Source organism: Myotis yumanensis, unplaced genomic scaffold, assembly GCF_028538775.1.
Source record: "Myotis yumanensis isolate MYYU_CA2020_CCGP unplaced genomic scaffold, mMyoYum1.0.hap1 SCAF_10, whole genome shotgun sequence".
NCBI lineage: Eukaryota > Metazoa > Chordata > Mammalia > Chiroptera > Vespertilionidae > Myotis > Myotis yumanensis.
In genome coordinates this window covers 39,268,288-39,290,289 of record NW_027223761.1, presented here as the reverse complement: position 1 = coordinate 39,290,289, position 22,002 = coordinate 39,268,288, and the positions used below count along the sequence as shown (strand labels likewise).

The 22,002-nt window shown below is 42.3% G+C and overlaps 1 long non-coding RNA gene and 1 pseudogene across 1 annotated transcript in view; one reads left to right on the top strand and one right to left on the bottom strand.

Moving 5' to 3' along the window:
• Window positions 1–22,002, bottom strand: part of LOC139017246 (uncharacterized) — a 211,667-nt gene that overhangs the window by 188,843 nt on the left and 822 nt on the right. The window lies entirely within an intron of this gene.
• Window positions 11,420–13,782, top strand: LOC139017612 (proteasome subunit alpha type-1-like; annotated as a pseudogene).

Sequence of the window (22,002 nt, the reverse complement as noted above, 5' to 3'; positions counted from 1 at the left end):
AAAGCAGGGCTATATTTTACCACAAGGGCCGTAATCACAAAATGCACCAGAAATGAGCTTGAAAGATCTTAAATTCTTATTAATTTACTATGAAAAGTAAGATATGTGGCTGAGTTTGACTGTTAATTCTGCAAATTAACTTCCATATAGATTAAACTATGTTTTGGTGGATTAGTTTCAAAAAGTGATCATTTGAAGCCTGCATATGTAGTTTACTCAACATTAAACACAGCAATTGTTCAGGACTTAGACCAACGGAGGATTTTTGCTTGAGGGTTATTGTATCACTAACCCTGTTAGCATTGTTGTGCAAGGTGATAAGAGTCAGCTTGATTTTTAGTTAGTTTTATTACAGTTTTTAAATTTTTACAGATGATTACTCCTCTAATGCTGGACTGCAGCCAAGCTTCTCTCTCATTCAGGCCACCCCTCACCCTGCAGCTCTGCCCAGTCTTTCAATTGGGGACAAGAAAAGTGGGCTTTTGCTCAGGACTGGAGGGTTCAGACTTGGGGGGCAGGGCTTACCAGGAGTGCCCCACTCCTTCCTCAAGTCCAGCCCACCCCCACCCCCTCAGGCCAGACTCCCACTGTGGACCAGAGCATCCCGCCCTGATCTTCTCAGGGTAACCAACCCTTCATCTGGTCCACAGGTGCCCATGACGCCTCCATGCCTCCCTGTGGCACTAGTCCTGCAAGCAAGTTCCACAATGGGTGGATGCAGGTCTGGGGAACAAGGCCCAGAGGGCAGAATATGGCCTAGGCAAGGCGATGGGCGGTCTCTGTTGCTCCCTTTCACTGCTCACCTGGGGCTGCAACTGGAAACATAAAGGGAAACTGCAGGGAGGGGTGGTTTGAAAGGACACTTTGTTGTTAAATGCCTGGTGGACCTGTTTGTGCATGCGCACCAGAGCCTGCCTAGTGGGCAACGTGGGAGAGGGCGAAAGGGGTGTGGACCACTTCCACGGCAGGCCAGCTGGGCGGCATCAGGCACAGCATGCGCTCCTGGTCTGTGTGGGAACAGGCGCCCCCTCCTGAGGTAGGAACAGGACTTTAAGCTTCTTTTGTGCTGCCCCAGGCTCCATGTGGCCTGTAGAGCAATGGAAGCTTCACGGGAGCCTGATGGGAAAGTGAGTGTCTGAGGCGAGAGAAGCCTGGAGGGATCATGCTCCTGTGCTGGGGGCTCACCCTGCCATAGAAGGTGCGAGCAGGCGTGTCTGACACAGGGACGGCGTCATTTTTTACACATTGCTTTCAGTAGTCATGGTGCAATGAAAGGAGTAGCAATGATGTTCAGATAAGAAACATAGATAGTGAAAACTTACTTTTGTTGAGGTTGGTACATATAATCATCCTAAAGAAATAATACCCCAACGGGTTTGGCTGAGTGTATAGAAGGTTAGCCTGCGGGCTGAAAGGTCCCAGGTTCGATTCCAGTCAAGGGCATGTACCTTGGTTGCAGGCACATCCCCAGTAGAGGGTGTGCAGGAGGCAGCTGATCGATGTTTCTAACTCTATTCCTCTCCGTTCCTCTCCATAAAAAGTCAATAAAATATATTTTTTAAAAAGAAAAAACACAAATCATTCAAAGTAAAGAAATGGATTAATACTTTTAAATTACATCAGTTTATTTTTTTTTAAGGGAGGAAACACTAGGCATTTATGTGTTAAGGTAATATACAATAATATTATAGTTTCTGTTTTGGAGCCTTAATGCTTGCAAGTTTGCAATGAATATGAAAACATTGCTCTTTGTTATGGGTTGAATTTTTGTTCTCCCACATCCAGCAAAGGATATATTCTGTCCTAACATCTCCCAACCTCCTCCACCTCCCCTCCAGTCCCTCAGAACATGGCCTCATTTGGAAGGAAGGTCATTGCACATGCAATTCATTAAGATGAGGTCATACTGGAGTAGGGTGGGCATCTAATCCCAGTGACTGGTGTCCTTATAAAAAGATCTGAGGTGAAGAGACAGAGGGACACACTGAGTAAAGATAACCTCGTGAAGACAGACACACACACTGGGAGAACCGATGTGTCCAAGAAGGCAGAGATCTGCCTTAGGCAGTTGCAAGTCAAGGATCCTAAAGGATTTCTGGCAAACACTGGAACCTAAGACAGGGCATGGAACAGATTCTTCTCAGGATCCTTCAAAGAATGTGTAACCCAGCTGACACTTTGGAGCTATGAGACAGTCCAGTTTATTTGTTTTAAGGTGCCCAGTTGTGGCACTTTTTCACAGAAGCACTAGGAAAGTGATACACTTGTCTTCACATGTTCATGTTCACTAGACAGCATACTTAGAATGTGTCACTTGTCTTTGCTCATAGATGACCAGAGAACACTTCTTGTTAATTTTAATTTTGAAAAGGTTTATTTAGTTTGAAGCAACAGATAACAAATGATTAGGAAACATGGATATTTTGGTAGAAATTTATACAAATCACACTTCACAATAAATTCCAGAAACTACAATACCTTGTCTTGTTTCTTTGGGATCAAATTTTGCAGTTTTCCATGAACTACACAATTGGAAAGTCACCATAAATATCTATTGGTAAACATTTCTGAATATCTTTTGCCAAATTTGGAGAAAATGGATATTGCCACTGACATTATTTGATCCATTGCTTCAGAAGGAATGTTCTCTTGGTGAAAATGTACTGGGTAACATTGTGTTTATTTATTTATTCATTTTTGATCATACAAGACCATTATCTCTTCTCTCTTCTGATAGTCTTCAGAATTTCTTTACAATTTCTATGTCAATTTCTTTACATTTTGCATAGTTAATAGATCACCACAGAATGTTTTTTTGTGTGTTCAAGGAACAATTTTAAAACTTGTTTTGCTTCATGTTGTTCAAGGATTGTTTTGGCTGATTGCTCATATTTTTGTGTCTGATTGACCTCATCTGAAACTTCACCTTACAAAAAAAAAAAGATGTTAGAAAAGAAAAGTCTCATACATTTAAGATTGTCTATTTTACTACTACAATAGCAGGGACATCTTCTTTCATAGGGGTTGGAGCCAGAAAATGCACCTGAAGTGAGTTTGAAAGATGGTTAAATTCTTACGAATTTACTGTGAAAGTTATGTATGTGGCTAAATTTAACTGTGTAAGTGATAATTCTGCAAATTATTTTCCATGAAGAATGAAATATTTCTAGTGGATTAGTTTTAAAAAGTGATCATTTAAGCCTGCATATATAGGTTACTCAACATTAGCCATAGTAATTGTTTAGAACTTAGACCAACAGAAGATTTTTGCAAGGTCGTTATATCATTAATGCTGTTAGTATTGTTGTGCAAGGAGATAAAAATCAGATTGACTTTTAGTTAGTTTCATTGCTACTTTAAAATTCTTTACAGATCATTCACCTCCTTATGCTTGCATCTGGGTGGACTGCATTTACTTCCTGACCCTTGGTACCCAGTGGCTCTGAGTGTCCACCTGAGCCCCCAGGAAAGGCATTCTGATGGATCTGACAATTCTGGGTGAGTCAACACCTGGAGTAACCCTGATGAGAGTTTAGGTTGAGCCTCTGAGGAGGTGTTGGTATTGACTGTAGTTCTGGCAGAGGTGAGGAAAGTGGTCCCAAGCAATGTTCTGGGAGGCATCTGAAGAAGAAAGATCCCAGCCAGTAGGAAAATGCTGTACATAGAATTTCATAGCTTCTGCTTGGAGAAAAGAGTGCTGCAGAGAATTGTGTGATGTTTTGATAAAATAAACAATATCTACTTTTTCTTAAATCCTAATTCCTGGCACAGAACTTCTAAAATCCTTGGAATTTCCACAGTGATAGGGATAAAGGAGCATTTTTGTTACTCATAAAAAGTCCATTTCAAATATACCTGAGATTATGCTAATGATGTAACTCTTAGAGGACGAGGGCTGGTTACCAGAGGAACTAGCCATGTGATTAGAGTGATTAGAGGGTTGGAGCTGTCAGCACTCCCCTACACCTACTTTCAACAGAGAGGTTGGAGACTCACTTAATCACCAATAACCAATAATTTAATCAATCATGCTTCCACAAAAACCCTAAGCAGCAGGTTTTGGAGAGTTTCTGGGTTGATGAACACATTGGGGTGCTGGGTAGTTCACATGCTCAGAGTGGGCATGAAAGCTCTGAAGCCCTCCCTACATACCTTACCCTATATAGCTCTTCCATTTGGCTGTTCTTGAGTTGTATCCTTTGTATAAACTAGTAAGAGTAAGTAAAGCACTTCCCTGCTGTTTTAGCAAGTTATCAGACTTGAGGAGAGGATCCTGAGAACCTCACATATTTAACTGGTTGGTTGGAAGTGCAGGTGACAACTTGGGGTGGGCAATTGGCTTTTGCAGCAGAGGATTAAGCCCTGACCTGCAGAGTAGGGCTCACTCCAGGTAGTTATTGTTAGAATTGAATTGTGGACATTCAGCTGGTGTCACAGAGAATTGAGAATTGCTTGGAGTAGAAAACACACGTGTTTGGTGTCAGAGGTGTTATAAGTAGAGAAAGAAACCATTTCCTTTACCCTGAATTACTGCATCCTATTCTGCTGAAGCCTCCATGAAGCAATATCCTGGGAGCCAGTACAGGCATCTCAGCAAGTGTTTAATCAGGGAAACAATTGTCAGTTGGACCGAAAGCCAACTTTTGGTTCTATCCTTAGAATCATGAAGGTCTAGAAGTAGAGGGTTTGGCTCATTCTTGATACTTGTTTTACTCTCTGGTCAAAGTCTTGAAACCTTAATGGGTAGGATGTTCTGTGAAGGACTAGACAGAGAGAGAGAGAGAGAGAGAGCTGTCTCTGGTATCAGATAGAATTGTGATCATATTACATTCAGTTAAAATGAATTTTCCACAATAGAATCATCACTAGGACATTGAAGATTACAATAAATCAAACACATCCCAAATGGAAACAAGAAATCTTGTAAGCAGTGAATTTAGGAAAAGAAGTTACTGATCTTTATGCAAATAAAGTTGAGGTGATCCAGGGCTATAGAAGGACATGGAGTTTGGATAGATGTCAGCATAGCCTCTATGGTGATGTTTCCCTTTAGAAATGATGACTAGCTGTTCCCAACTTGGCTTGCATTCTTCATGTGGTGTACTTTCCCCTCCCTGCTTCAATTTCCAGTATTATCACTGAGGTGAGCTGCCTGCTACTGAGATTATAAAGTCTTTCAAGGTCAGAGAAGGACTCTGACTCATGTATCCCATCTCCTCTCTCTTTCTCCCTCTCCTCCAACTTAGTTCTGTGCTATTTTTTTCCTAAATCTTTCTCTACAGGTTAGTAAAAAAGATAAACTTGATTTATCTTTTTGTTGGTGTGTCCCTTGATGATTTCACTTTTTCTTACAACAATTACTTACTCTCCCCTTTGGGAGGAAAAGGCAAATAAACAGACTTCCTTTCCCTTAGAGCCTCCAGAAGGAATGCAGCCCTGAGGATAATTTGTGTTTAGCCCCATAAGAACCAGTTTTGGACTTTACACCTCCAGAAATGTAAAATCATTAATCTGTTGTTTTAAACCACGAACTCTGGTAAATTGTTAAAGCAGCACTAGTAAACAGTGGGTTTCACATTGTACCTGTCAGAGTATATTGCACATAATAGGTGCTCTTTGAATGTGTATTAAGTGAATGGTCAAGTTTCTAAAATGTCTCTTTCTTAATTATGATGAAGGGATCCTATCTAATAAAAGAGAAACATGGTAATTAGCTGTAACTTCATTACCCTTCCCATAGGCTAATCAGGGCGATATGCAAATTAACTGCCAACCAAGAAGGCGGCCAGCAGCCAGGCAACTGACGTGAACAGGAGGCTTGCTTGCTCCAGCGATGGAGGAAGCCAAGGTTCCCCGCCTGCCGCTGTTGGGCTCTGAGCTGCTCTCTAAGAAACATTGTTACAAATATAGAAGCTAAACAAAACCCCAGATACCTGCTTTCAGCCTGCCAGGATCTCAGAGCTGGAGTCACAACGAAGTTTCAAATACAGAAGGTAAACAAAGCCCAGAAACCTGCTTTCAGCAGCTGAGGTCTCACAGCTAAAGCTGGCTCTTAGCTCCAGTGACAGCCATAGAAGGTAAATAAATCCCAGAATTTAAAAAAAAAAAGGAAAAAAGGAGAGGTTGGGAGCTTCAGTCACCTGCCACCCTGAAAACGGCCCTCAGCCCCTCACCCAGACTGGCCAGGCACTCCAGTGGGGACCCTCACCCTGAAGGGGGTGTGACCAGCTGCAAAGAGCCATCATCCTCTCATCCAGGCTGGCCAGGCACCCCAGTGGGGACCCCCACCCTGAAGGGGCTGTGACCAGCTGCAAAGAGCCATCATCCTCTCATCCAGGCTGGCCAGGCACCCCAGTGGGGACCCCCACCCTGAAGGGGCTGTGACCAGCTGCAAACAGCCATCATCCTCTCATCCAGGCTGGCCAGGCACCCAAGTGGGACCCCCACCCTGATCCAGGATACCCTTCAGGGCAAACCAGCCAGCCCCCACCCATGCACCAGGCCTCTATCCTATATAGTTAAAGGGTAATATGCCTCCCAGCCTCGGAATCAGCAGAGCAGCGAGGCCTCCTGGCCTGGGATCAGTGGAGCCACAAGGCCTCCCGAACCCGGGATCAGCAGAGCCACGAGGCCTCCTGGCACCGGGATTAGCAGAGCAGCGAGGCCTCACTGCCCCTGTGTCAAGCGGAGCTGCGAGGCCTCCCAGCACCGGGATCAGCGGAGCAGCAAAGCCTCCTAGCACTGGGATCAGCAGAGCCATGAGGTCTCCTGCCCCCTGGAGCAGCGTTACAGGGGGCAGAGCCCAAACCCCCTGATCACCCTGCGGCTCTGTGTGTGACAGGGGCCGGGGCCACAACCTCCCTATCCACCCTGCTCTGTTCATGACAGGGGAAGGCGCCCCAACCCCCTGATCGGCCCTGCTCTGTGTGTGATAGGGTGCGGCACCCCAACCTCCCCATCGGCCCTGCACTGAGTGTGACAGGGGGCAGCGCCCCAACCTTCCAATCATCCCTACCCTGAGCATGACTGAGGGTGGCATTGCAACCTCCTGATTGGCCCTGTTCTGTGTGTGACAGGGGGGAGTTCCCCAACCCCCTGATCGGTCCTGCTCTGTGCGTGACAGGGTGGAGCTCCCCAACCCCCTGATAGGCCCTGCTCTGTGTGTGACAGGGTACGGAGCCCCTACCCCCCTGATGGGTCTTGCTCTGTGCGTGACAGGGGGCAGCGCCCCAACCCCCTGATTGGCCAGCTCTGTATGTCACAGGGGTGGTACCACAACCCCCTGATCCGCCCTGCTCTGTGCATGACAGAGGATGGTGTTGCAACCTCCCCATTGACCCTCCCTTGAGTGTGACAGGGGGCGGCACCCCAACCCCCCCATCGGCCCTACCCTGAGGGTGACTGAGGGTGGCATCGCAACCTCCCAATCCCCCTGCTCTGTGCATGACAGGGGGCGGCGCCCCAACTCCCCAATCGACCCTGCTATGAGCCCAACCAGGGGCTGCCGGGCAGGCACCTAGGGATTGGGCCTGCCCTCTGCCACCTGGGAGTGGGCCTAAGCCAGCAGGTTGTTATCTCCCAAGGGGTCTCAGACTGTGAGAGGGCACAAGTGGAGCTGAGGGACATTCCCCCCGCCAGTGCACAAATTTTTGTGCACCAGGCCTCTAGTTTTAGAATAAATAAGGATGTTTCTGTGAGGATTCCAGACCAGTGTGATATGCTGTGGTCAGGCAGTTTTCTTCCAGTTTCTCTCCCTCTAATCCTCAAACCTGTTAATTTTCCAGGCTAAGGGAATGGAAGGAAGGGGAAGGAGCACAGTCTTTGTAGTGATCAGACTGCACCAAAGTTGGGGATGAGGATGTGGATGAAGATGGCATGGTTAGGGCTTTTCCTTGGTCCATGAGACGCATTTATTTTTCAAGAGGGGATGAAAATTCTTTATAAAGGAAATGTATACTGTTGAACCTCGGAGGTAAGGCAGGGGAGAGTGGGTGAGAAGAAATCAACCAATGAACTTGAGTGCATATATGCATAACCTGTGGACACACTCAATGAGGTGGTGAGGGTCTAGGGCAGGGGAGCAGACTGGAAGACAAAAAAAGGAGGAATTATATAATACGTTTTAACAATAAATATTTTTTTTAAAAAATAAAGGAAATGTATAAAGAAATAAGGCTGGCCCGGCTGATGTTGCTCAGTGGTGGAACTTTGACCCAAGAACCAGGAGGTTAAGATTAGATTCCCAGTCAGGGCACATGCCCAGGTTAACGGCTCTATCTGCAATTGGGAGTGTGTAGGAGGCAGCCGATCAATGATTCTCTCGAATCATTGATGTTTCTCTCTCTCTCCCCCTTTCCCTTCCTCTCTGTGAAATCAATAAAAACATATTAAAAAATAAGTTTGAGGTAATGTTAGTCTTTGATATCCAAAATGGATTTGGTATGTTGCAAGTTGAGGACTCAGTCATAGAAATGTAGCACATCATGGTCAGGTAGAGGGAGGCTCTGGGGTTTAAAGATGCCCTGAGTGTTGGTGGGTGCACAATAGAAACACATTGGGCCCTGGCCGGTGTTGCAAATTGGTCAGAGCTTCAGCCCCTGCACTGAAGGGTCATGGGTTCGATTTCCAGTCAAGTGTGTACTTGGGTTGTAGATTTGATCCCAGGCCCTGGTTGGGGGTGAATGCAGAAGGCAACCAATCAATGTGTTTCTCTCACATTGATGTCTTTCTTTCTCTCTCTCTCTAGCTCTCCCCCTTCCCCTCCCTAACTCTCTTACATTCTCTCTAAACAAATCAGTGGGAAAAATAACCTGGTGTGACGATTAACAACAATGATAAGAGAAACTCCTTGGGTTTCCATAGGCCTACCATAGCAGAGTGAGTTGACTCAGGCTTCAAGTAGTGTGGACTGCTGGGCCAGCTTTCAGAATGGAGGATGTGGCAGTAAACTCAGGGGTTGTGTAGCCAGCAAAATCCTTGGTAATGGCATCAGCAACTCAAGAACCTTGTCCCTGCTAAAAGTCTAGACCCCAAGTTACTAGTTAATTCAGCAGTGATATCCTGCAGAATGTTTAGCAATTAGGTATATGAAGGAAAATTCTCAGGAGACCAGCAGGTAGCAGCCACCACAACAGGAAAAGCCTTTCTCAAGGAAAGGCCTTCTGAGTGATTAAACATTATTTTTTTTAATAGAGACTACACACTTTCAAGAAGGATGTTTAAATTGTCAGATTTAGTTAAGTTTAAACTGAATCAGAGACTGTTATTTTTTTCCTGCTGATCATGAATGGGGGCTTGAAGAAGGGGCGGGGGAGGACATTACATTCTAGACCAGCTGTGGGCAAACTACGGCCTGCAGGCCGGATCCGGCCCATTTGAAATGAATAAAACTAAAAAAAAAAAAAAAGACCGTACCCTTTTATGTAATGATGTTTACTTTGAATTTATATTAGTTCACACAAACACTCCATCCATGCTTTTGTTCCAGCCCTCTGGTCCAGTTTAAGAACCCATTGTGGCCCTCGAGTCAAAAAGTTTGCCCACCCCTGTTCTAGACTACAATAAGGAGAGTAAAACTTTTCTCTATATCATCTGATTTTTACTGTGCCTTCTGCAAGGTCATTCAGATTTCTTCTTGGGTGAGCTTTTCAGAAGAGGGAAGAGAGGACTAGAGAAGTACATACTAATTTACCTTTTTTCTCTTCCTCTCTCTTTTTCCCCATCCCTGTTTCCTTGTCTGCCTTTGAGTGTGGAAAATTGAGAGGGACTTTAAACTTGTATCCATAGCCTATTTGTTTCTATATGATTCTCCCTTCTCTCCTTTCAGGAGAATGCTCTCATGACAGGAAGGTTTATAATAAATACCCCCATTTAGCAACCCTTTACTGAAGATTCTGAAGGGGGATATAAGACATTTTTTTGGGGGGAGGACTAGCAATCTGAATCTGTGTCAGTGACCTGCCTTTTAATGCATAATTAACTCCACTGACTCCTGTCCTACCTTGCAGAACCTGTGTCCCAGAATACTCCCATTTTACAGAGGCCATAAACCATGAACCACACACAACCTTTCACCCACTCCCCCCCCCTCCCTCCCCGCAGGAGTTATCAGCACTGGCACCAGGCCAGGCCTTTGGGTGAAATCTCACATCCCCCATCCCAACACAGGGGGCTTTTTGCAAAGCCCGAGAAAGGTCCAGAAGCCTGCCATATTTGGGGGACAAAGAAACCAAGGGTATAAAGGGAAAGCTTCATCCATATTTACTCACTTAGGCTTTGGAGAAACACACTCCCCTGAGTCACTGTACTAGGACATCTGAAAATAAAGGGTTCTTCCTGAATCTCTGAGTACTCCTTTTTTTTTTTTTCTGGTCAGCTGGTAAATTCTATAACAATTCAGTACATATGAGGCCCTATGATAAATACAGGGTATATGAATAAGGAAAGGCTGGCCTTCACCTACACACAGACAGCAGGAGAAATAGACACTTAAATAAATGGTTGTTATAAAATAACCATTTTAAAAAAAAAGGAGCAGAGATTAACTTGTATCCTGATTCTTCCGAGGCCTATGTCTGTGAAGCTATCCCTGACCCCCAATCAGTTATATTCTCTTTATCTTTGGCTAACAGTCTACTTTGTATTTCCATGCCACTCACCATTCTTTTTTTTTTTTTGTCCTTTATTCATTTTTTTTTTTATCAGCCTATGTATATCTTGAGAACAAGATCTATCTCTAATTCCCTTCATAAAGCTCTGGGTCCTGGAAAAATTCTAGATACACAGAAATATTGAGTGTGAAACAGTGTCAATCTCAGCCTGTGCAAAGATATATGTTCAAAGATGTTAATTGCAATGCAATTAACAATAGTGGAAATTTAGGAGTCTGGTTGCCACCTGGTGGAGATATGTTTAGGTACAAATAAATGTACATTATTCAGGCATTAAAATTATTAAATAGACCAATATTGTTGATATCAAAAGATGTCCTTAGGAAATTTTGAGTGAAAAGGAGATTATAGGATAGTAGATTATTATATATGCACAATTATACATATTTAACTATGTGTCCATATGCCTAGCATTGTCATTAAACTATTTACAGAAGTTTATCTGAGGAGTGAGATTTTGTGTGTTTTTAATTTCCTTTCATATGTTTTTCCACATTAAATTATTTTTTCAATGAATAAATGCTATTAAAAGCAATAGGCGCACCATGCAGTGTGCAGATTATATTTTACTGAGTTGTTCACTTGAAACTTGTACCCCAATAAATTCAATAAAAAATAAAACAACAACAACATAGATTTTAAAAAATTCCATCAAAATCTGATTGCACAGACTTTCCTGTAGATGGCCAAGTCTTAGTTTTGGCAGCGCTCATAGATAGGCAGGTCTGCAGGAGTGGACAGCCACGCCTATGTTGGAACCATGGTTTAGAACCAGTGTGAATGATGTCAGTGTTTGGAGCCCTCAGGGCAGGATTAAACAAATTGAATATGCAAAGAAAGCTGTCAATCAAGGTTTAGCCACAGTTGGTCTGAAATAAAACTCCATGCAATGTTGGTTACTCTGAAGCAGGGGTCCTCTAACTACGGCCCGCGGGCCACATGCAAATACAAATATTGTATTTTTTCCCGTTTTGTTTTTTTACTTCAAAATAAGATATGTGCAGTGTGCATAGGAATTTGTTCATAGTTTTTTTTTTAAAAACTATAGTCCGGCCCTCCAACGGACTGAGGGACAGTGAACTGGCCCCCTGTTTAAAAGGTTTGAGGACCCCTGCCAGTGAAGAAAAGCACACTCAGAACTTGCAGCTAACCCCCCAAAAAATGCTCCATGTTGACATATACAGTGGTGCCTTGACTTACGAGTTTAATTTGTTCCATGACGGAGCTCATAACTCAAATTACTCGTATGTCAAATCAATTTTCACCATTACAATGAATTGAAATGCCATTAATCCATTCCGGACACCGAAAAAACACCGCAATTGTTTGGTTAAATGTTTTTAAATAAGAAAAATGTATTTAAAAATAACAAATATTGCATAAAAACACAATACTGAACAATAGAATGTAGTGCAATAAACTTGTTTTGTTAAGTTTAATGTACAGCATTTACCTTGGAGATCAAACGACTTAAAGATGCTGATGGAGTTGGAGGAGAAAGGCTGAACTGAATAACTGAATAACTGAATCTTATTTGCTGATTTTTGCCACGCTTTCATCACTTTCATCTACAGGAGTTTTCAATAAAAACCTGTCCAATGAGATCTGTTTCATCCTTCCTTTCAGAATATTTCTGAAATGAGTTAGGCAAGTGTCATTAAATAGCTCCATCACACGCCCAGTTGCAATTTTTACTGGGTGTTTCTTTTGAATAAAGTCTGAAAGTTTCTCCCAAATTCCCAACATTTCCTTTATCTCACTTATAGAGATAACCTCCTGACCATGTCTGACAATGGAGTGAATGCCGGTCCTCTTTTTAAAATTTTCGAACCAGCCCCGACTGGCTTTAAACTGCTCGCCCAATGCCTCATCCATTGAAGTGCCTGGGGTCTGCTGCAGCAAATCAGCGTGAATAGCTCGTGCCTTCTTGCAGATTATAGCCTTTGTCACGGTATCTCCTGCGAGCTGCTTCTCCATTAACCACACCATTAAGCAGCTTCTCCATATTTTCATGGATAGATGTCTGCTGTTTAGAAATTATTTTAACGCCCTTGGCTGGAGTTGTAACCTGTATCGACTCCTTCTGCTTCAGTATGGTGCAGATCGTAGAAGTGCTACGCTCGTACTGCTTCGCCAAGTTGATTACATGCACACTTTGGTCATGTCTTTCGATAATTTCTTTCTTTAATTCAATGCACATCATCCGCTTCTTCTTCTCAGCACTATCCTTCGCACTTACTTTCTTCAGATCCATGGTTGAAAAAACGAAGTTTTGCAAAATAACTGCAAGCACAAATGCCAGCACAACACTGATGCTTCAACTAAGAGCTAACCGCTTAAAGTGAATGAGGGAGACACGTGATGCTGGGCTGATGTGGCGTTCACTGTGACGTTCGCTGCGCCAACTAGCGGTGGGGTATCTGAAGCTGGCTCCTAACCCGAATTTTAGCTCGCAAATCAAAGCAAAAAATCGGCCAAGAGACAGCTCATATCTCAAAAAACTCGTTAGTCAGGACACTCGTAAGTCAAGGCACCACTGTCGGTATCTCAATTGTAGGACTTCCTGCTGGTGCTAGACTGTTATGTAACTCTATGTGCCAGGAGTCTTTGGATTCCAGATTTCTATTTGACAGACCTCTTCTTGTGTCTCCTCTTGTATCTATAATTGGAAGCAAGACCCAGATGCCAACACAAAGATTATGCTGTTGGGCTGTTTATTCCTGGTTATGATGCTATAGGCCCTCTTGTTTTCCACACCTGTCTCTCTGCTAACTATTTTGACAGCAGATCTGTGTCCATTGGAGCTCATTTTCAATCAGCTCATACTTACTTGGACAGACATATGTCTGAGATTATGGAATGCAATTTGAATGAACTGGTTAAGCATGGTCTGCATGCTTTAAGAGAGACACTTTCTATAAAACAAAACCTAACTGTGAAGAATGTTTCCATTGGAATAGTTGGTAAAGACTTGGAGTTTATGATGTGTAAGGATGATGATAATGTACCTCCATTCCTGGAAGACATTGAGGAAAAGCCATAGAGAAAGGCACAGCCTACTCAACCTGCTGATGAACCTGCAGAAAAGGCTGGTGAACCAATAGAGCATTAAGTGATAATCCTCCATTCTATATGTGTATTATCAAATGTGTAAGAACACAGGAACATGTACTGATGATAATAATCTATACTTTGAACCAAAAAATGCAGTGGTGGGATGGTATGTTTTAGGAATCAGTCCAGATGTGAGTTCTTTCCAAGCACCTTCACTGAAACCATGTAATAGGAAGCATTTTTTCTTTGAGAGGGTCTATATAATCATTTTCTAGAAAATATAGTTATATGTACTTACATTTTTATATGAAGAACATAGCATCTTTGTGATTTTAAAGACAATGATGAAATAAAATTGTTTCATCTGAGAAAAAAATATGGATGACCCTTTCCTTTTATGTGTAGGACAGTCTCCCACAAAAAAAAGAGTGATCTGGCTTCAAGTATCAACAGTGAAGTTGAAAACATCTATCAGAATTAACCTCATAAGGTTCTTTACTATCATCTGGTGGTTAGAGAAAGACTTACAACTTCCAAGTAGCTCCAGGAGAAATTCAGATGATTGAAGTAGGGCCTCAGAAATAAAATGTAAGGCCATAAGATGGATAGCTTTAGTTTGATCAGGAGGCAGGTGAAGAGTAAGGAAAATTTGTAGTTGACAGGGTCTGTGATGATATTACAAAGACCAGTATTTGGTTGTGAGGCTCACATTCTGTATTTGCACACCCTACATTAATATTTCCAGTTTCATTGTGATTCTAGAGACCAGAATAACTCCGTGCTGAGGCAAGAAGGGCATCCATTTGCAAGGCCTAGGCTTTTTTATTTGACCCCACCTTTCTTACCCTCAACCTGAAGGCTATGCAGAAACAAGTTTATTTTTGTTCTGCTCATCATTTTACCTATCTTTTTTACCATCCAGTTTTCTTTTCTAATTATCTCTTACTACTGAGTGACCCATCTGACAGCCATGTCTCATGCTCCTCTTCACTGCTCTCAACTGAGTGTGGGCCACTGCTTACTTTCCTGCCTGCTGGTCACCTCTAGAAGGCCTATTTCTCTCACCTCTCACAAAATTCATCTCTTTTCCAATAAGTGTAGGAATCTTATGCAACCCTTATTTACTTTTTGCACTTTCTTTTTTAAAAAGATGTTTTTATTGATTTTAGAGAGAGATGAAGGGAGAGAGAGAGAGAGAAACATTGATCTGTTGCCTCCCGCACCTACTTTGACCTGTGATCAAACCTGAACCCTGGGTATGTGCCCTGACCTGAAATTGAATTGGTGACCTTTCAGTGCATGGGACAATGCTCAACCAACTGAACCAAACTGGCCAGAACATCATTCTTTATTCTCTTCAATCCCATTGTTCAAATCCATTTAGATGAGAGCAATCTTTACAAGGCCATGTTCTACTGACCATCTTTACAACCCCTGTGGGTAGTGGACTTTTGGTTGCCTGTTTCTCTTGTTAAGGTAATTGCATCCTCATGGTTTCTAGTAGTTAAGTGCTTGCACATGATTTTAATTACTTTTGAGTTCCATCATCACCATAGGTGTTAAGTAGGTGTTAATGAGTGACAGCTACCACTGAACATTCCTAATGCCTTGGTGAATATTGTTTCCTTTGGGCTTTCCTATTAAATGTAACCCTCCTGTGTGTCTTCTGACTTTACCTCATTTAACCATTCCAGCATGCCCAGACTGTTACCTTTTTTTTTTTTATTCCACAAACTCAAGTATTTATATTGTTCTCAGTGTGGGATTTTGATCTCTCTTAAGTTTCTAAGAGCCTCCCTACTTTTAGTGAGTTTCTTTAGACAGTGAGCTTTTTCAATGCTCTGAGGTCCTAGGTGATGCATTAAATCTTATATTCCAAGAATGTGTCCCCAAGACAATGAATTCTTGCATATCCAGTCTTATGTTCTAGCTTCCTTTCCCCTCAGCTCCCAGACAAGGGATAGGTATCTTTCTGGGAGGGTCAGGCAGCCAGAATTACTCATCCTTACTAGCTTTGAGTTGCAGAGGGTAAGTTGCAGAAGAGTGTTGCAGAGAGGTTGGGACTCATTCTTCCTCCCATTCCTACTTCTTGGTGTGAAAATCCTACCACAGCAATGGCAGGATGAAGTTACCAAGACCTCAATTGTCCTTGCCTTGCTCCCTTGTAGGGCAGAGGTTCCATGGTGGAAAAGGCAAGCCAAGAAGCTAGGGGCTTCTACCCTCACCCAGTGGGTATAGCAATGGATCAGATTTTTTTTCCAGGAGAAATGAAAGTTCACAATAACAGAGAGCCCTGAAGATCTACCCTAAAGGAACTGACTTTATTTGAAATAGTGAGGGCAAGTTCACGCCTAAGGGTGTTATTGAAAATAATGGAGATTTTGTTGGTAAGTATTTAAGTGTTACAGGGGTAGGGAACCTTTTTCTGCCAAGGGCCATTTGGATGTTTGTAACATCATTGGCAGGTCATACAAAATTCTCAGGTCTTATAAGGCCTGCAGGTCAGAAGGGTCCTACATTCCCTCCCCTGATTTAAGAGGAGACCAATAACTCCATAAGAGCCAAACAATGAATTGAAACAATGGATTTAGTTTTACCTTATATGAGGAAGGCTGGTAGTAGAGCAGGCTTTGTGTAATGGTATGTTTAGAATCCAGTTTTGAGCATGTCAAGCTTTATGTTTTTAAGACCTCCAAATGGAGGTGTTAAGTAGACAGGTGTTTGATAGTTGGACAGAGGTGTGGGTGAGACATATGTTTTAGGAGTTATCAGTATGCAGGTGGTGTTTAATGCCATGGGGACTGATAACACATTAAGAGAGAGAGTCTAGATCAGGGATGGGCAAACTTTTTGACTCGAGGGCCACAATGGGTTCTTAAACTGGACCCAAGGGCCGGAACAAAAGCATGGATGGAGTGTTTGTGTGAACTAATATAAATTCAAAGTAAACATCATTACATAGAAGGGTACGGTCTTTTTTTTTTTTTAGTTTTATTCATTTCAAACAGGCTGGATCCGGCCCGCGGGCCGTAGTCTGCCCACGGCTGGTCTAGATATAGAAGGAAGACAGAAGATTGAGCCCTTGAAGTATGCTTGCATTACGAAAGATTTCTAACAGACGAGGAAGAACCAGTAATGCAGAGTAATATAGGAAGTAAAGCAAGATTATAATATTATCAAGTCAAAGTGAAGAAAGTGTTTAAAGGAGGCCAGAGTGATAAAATGATGCTGGTAGAACAAGGAAGATGATTGAGAAGAAAAAAATTGGATTTAGTAGAGGCCATTGGTAACTTCTATTTAGTTAACATCAGCTGTATTATCTATTTGAAATATCAGAACCAACTTTGATTTATTTCTTTCCCACCTTCAATATTTAGTAAACATGTCCTGTCAATTCCATAACCATTATTCATCACCTACACTGGGGTAAATACCATTTTAGATGCTTGCATATAGAGATAAACAAGACTTGGACCCTTTTCTTCAAGAGCTTACAGTTGAGAATGTGGTGCAGGCATAACTACCTTTCATATAGCAGCAATGATAATGTTAATAATTATTAGAATTTCTTCTATTTATAAGACTTTTTCTGGTTTGCTGCTGCTGCTGCTACTACTCCTACCACTCTCTAACATATTAGGACACATACTTTATGCCATACTTTATCTCAAGTAATCCCCACACTTTTATGAGGTGGCATCATTTTATAGAGAAAAAAATGAAGGAGAGAGAGACTGAGTAACCCATCTGGGGTCATACAGCAGGTAAATGGTGGAAGCTCTATGCAAAACCAAGTAGTCTCACTTTCACATTTGTGTTCTTCACCACAATTGCAAGCTGACTTGCCCTAAAGTATAAAACTTTACTTATATCTACTAATTTATTCTCTCATTTTAAATTACTTTTCCCTTCTTGCTTCCCCTTTTTAATGTTTATTGAAATAACTTTTCTAATAAATCCCTTGTGAATCTATGTCTTAGACCTGCTTCTGAGGAACCTAAGACATATTAACTTCCATATTGCTGAAGAATTATAATAGTGCCCTACCTGGTTTGGCTCAGTGGAGAGAGTGTAGGCCTGCATATTGGAGGGTCCTGGGTTTGATTCCGGTCAAGGGCACATTCCAGGGTTGAGGGCTGGATCCCCAGTAGGGGGTGTGCAGGAGACAGTTAATCTGATTCCCTATTCCTTATTGATGTTTCCATCTCCCTCTCCCTCTCCCTTCCTTTCTGAAATCAATAAAAATATATATTTTTAAAAGAATTGTGATAGCCCTAACTGGTTTGGCTCCATGGATAGAGAGCCAGCCTGCGGACTGAAAGGTCCCAGGTTCGATTCCAGTCATGGGCATGTACCTTGGTTGCGGGCACATCCCCAGTAGGAGGTGTGCTATGTTTCTAGCTCTCTATCCCTCTCCCTTCCTCTCTGTAAAAAAATCAATAAAATATATTTCGAAAAAAAAGAATTGTGATAGTTACATCTCTACATCTTTGATTGATTAATTAGTGTTTGAAATACTGATGAAGTCCCAAGTGCCTCAATATCTTGAGATGCATTTTGAGCTATAAGTTAAAATCACATTTATTTTGTTCTTAACTGTGATTTGCCAAAAAGTCCTTGTTGAATATTCCTGCCAGTGAAGCCCAGATGAGACCACCTCAGCCTATCAATGTGGTTATAATGAAATGTTACTCAAAAACAAAGGAATTTGGGAAAGACACTATAACATTATAATAACTTAGAATATACTTACTCAGTATGTGACACTAAATGCTTCTATATAGCAATTCATTTATTTTCTCCAACAATGGCATGAGAAATGTACTATTTGAGAGATAGGGCACTTGAGTAGAGAGAGATTAAATTACATGCCCAAGGTTTTACAGGCACTACTAGTGCAAAGACAGCAGATTAGTTAATTATCATGGCAGTGTCAGTGATAGCATGCAAGCTTTTCTTCGCTCCTTGTCCACTTACGTAGCACAGCACTACTCTAAATGGTTGAATGGCTTTCTGAGACCTTAGTAAAGGGCTAACATGATTAAGGAGGATTGCAATTTTCAGGCAATAGGAAATATGGTATGTTCATTATGGCTTTCCACATAGTCCAATGGAAGAGCGTACCAAACTTAAGGGGGTCATCTTTAAACACACCGTGTTGTAGTCAGCTCAGGCTGCCATAACGTAATACCATAGACTGGGAGTCTTAGACAATAGAAACTTATTTCTCATAGTTTTGGAGCATCTAAGATCAAGATGATGGCTGATTTAGTTCCTGGTAAGGGCTTTCTTCCTGGCTTACAGATAGCTACCTTCTTGCTATATGCTTGCATGTTCTGTCTTTGGTTTATGCATGTTTGTGTGGGGTGGGGGGAGAGGAAGAGAGGGAGAGAGAGAGAGAGAGAGAGAGAGATCTGGTGTGTCTTTTTTTAAATTTTCTTTATTGATTAAGGTGTTACATATGTGTCCTTATTCCCCCATTATCCCTCAGCCCCTCCCCCACCCCCACCCCCACTCATACCCTCACACACCTATTGTCTGTGTCCATTGGTTTGGCTTATATGCATGCATACAAATCCTTTGGTTGATTTCTCCCCCTTACCCCCACCCTCCCCTACATTCCCTCTGAGATTTGATGGTCTGATCAATGTTTCTCTGTCTCTGGATCTGTTTTTGTTTATGTTGCTTATTATATTCTGGTGTGTCTTCTTATAAGGGTACTGATCCCACTGATCCAATCATGAGAGCCCTGCACTGCTGAACTCATTTCAACCTGATTATGTGAGGACACAAAGATTTAAGCTATAGCAAACCCATTCGCTGGACTTTCTCATATTTTTATCCTCTGGGAAAGAGAGAGATCTACTTCAAAACTTCTCAGTGCAAGGAGACCGCTTCCAGTGTTGCCATGGTGGCTAAGGCTACCACTTACCCAATCCAGGTGCTGCCTCTAATGAAATCACACCAGAAGGAAGAAGGATTACTAAATTAGACCAGATTTTGCTGAATGGAAATAATATAAATGCTGGTTCCTGGAGAAGAAGAATCCAAAAATGAATGGATTCCCTTAACTTATGCTAGTTTCTGTTTTGTCTTCTAATGAAAACAAAATATAAATTTATTTTTTTAAACCTTTCAAGCCCAGCCTGGGTGGCTCAGTGATTAAGCATTGACCCATGAGCCAAGAGGTTGCCTGTTCGATTATCAGTCAGGGCACATGCCAGGGTTGTGGGCTGAATCCCCAGTAGTTGATGTGCAGGACCTGGCAGCTGATTGATGTTTCTCTCTCATCCATGTTTCTATTCCTCTATCCCTCTCCCTTCCTCTCTCTAGAAAAAAAAATCAATAACACACCTTTTCATGTCTGGATTATATGAAGCTAAATTTCTCTTTTAAGGGGAATGCTTTGAAAAGGCAATATACTAGTATAGGCCATCTTTGTAAATTAATCATGTTTATGATGGGAAAAAAAAGAACAGTTCTTTGAAGATGAAAATAAAGGTGTTTTTTGTTAAAATAAAAACACTGCAGTCAAGTTTTCATCTCCATTCAAGAAACTTACATCTTATTTGTGAGGTTTGATTTTCTCTTAGAATCCATCACCCTTCCAGTCCCATATCTAAAGGCCTTCTGATTCCTTCTTTCACATTGCACTTGGGATATTTTGCTTAACTTACTCTGGAAATCCCCCAAATCTATTGATGCTGTAACCTCAATTCCTGTTCTTATGTCCCCTACTTTCAATGACTTTTTAGAGTCCCAATCCATTGACCTTGTCTCTACCAACCTGCAAGTCTGACCGCCTCTAATCTTGTGAGCTACACCTGGACCCAGTGCCTCCTACTCATGGAGATGCTATGATTCTCCTTCCTGCTGACTCCATTCCTCCTACTACACTGGTTTTGAGGGCTTCTCCCTCAGTGACCCCAACCCAATGACATTGTAGTCACCTTAATCTCAATCCCTCCTTGATGGCAAAACACCCATTTCCTACCTACTCTTTTATATATATGTTTCAATTTATTTCGTGCCAGTTATTTTTTTAATCTCTTCAGCACAGCAGCATGGCCTCTGAATCTCGTGTGTGTGTGTGTGTGTGTGTGTGTAAAAGACATTTAGCTACAAACTGGAGGTGGCAGGAAGAGTGGGGTGGGAGCCAAGTGGTCACATTTTGGGCCTCTTCTCTCTCTCTTTGCCCTCCTGGGCCTAGACTATAACCTCCTCCTGGAGGTGCACCTTTGCTGGGACCACTTTTGACTGCAGGTGAAGGAGCTGCCCACAGATTTAGTATTCACCTTCAATAGGTGCTTCTAGTTCTTTTGGATCGCCTCAGGGTTCAGCTTGACAATCTGCTGTGCATCCTGGAGGCTGCCTGGAGAGGTTAGAGGGGCTGTAGACTGGGGTCAGGCATGTCCCAGAGCATTAGCTGCTGCCCAGCTGGCTGCTAACGTTGACTTCAGGATTCTACAAAGGTCCTGTTTACCACTTTGTGCCCCCATCACAGTGGTCTGGGCCAGGTATATGGCTGATTCTTACAGGGAAATCCTCGATGGCAGCGCCACACAGCATTTTTTTTTCCCTTAAGACCACATGGTTCCATACACAACAGAGGCAAGCTGGGCATCTCCTGAAGTGTGTGTGACTAGAGGTTTTGAGAAGTGATAGATAGAAACCCAGGAATGAGTTAGAGACATATGGTGACTGCTCTACCTCAGAGGCACAGGCTCTGGCCTAAATTTGATTTAATGATCACACTGCTTACATGTCTGAGGAATTTATCAAAGGTGATTTTTATTTATAGACAACAATTTTAGATTGAAAATCAAAGTTAATGTATGGCACATGGTAACTCTTAAAGGCCAGTCTAGGTTCATTAAACAAATAACAAAAGCATTCAGCAAATGTTAATTGAACATTGCATTTTTAGGGGATGCAGTCTTGTGAGAGCCGTGGACCATGCTATGCAAGGGGTTCTGTTTCTGTCACCATTTCAATATGATCATATGAGGAGGTCCTTCCAACTCTTACTGACACTATTTTCCAGAGAACAAAAGGGAAACTATACTGTTCTAGGACACCTGATTCCTTTAAAATTATTCTGCTCAAGGATTTCTTTTGGACACATATGTCATTTGACCTCAAACAGAGTATGCTTGAGGTTCTTTGGGGATTCAAAGTAGAATCAGCTCTATCTCTCAGCTCTGAAGATGCAAGTTTTTGACTGCTGTTCATTGTTTACACTGGCTATGGAGGGATAGAGAGAGTGCCTGTAAAGGGA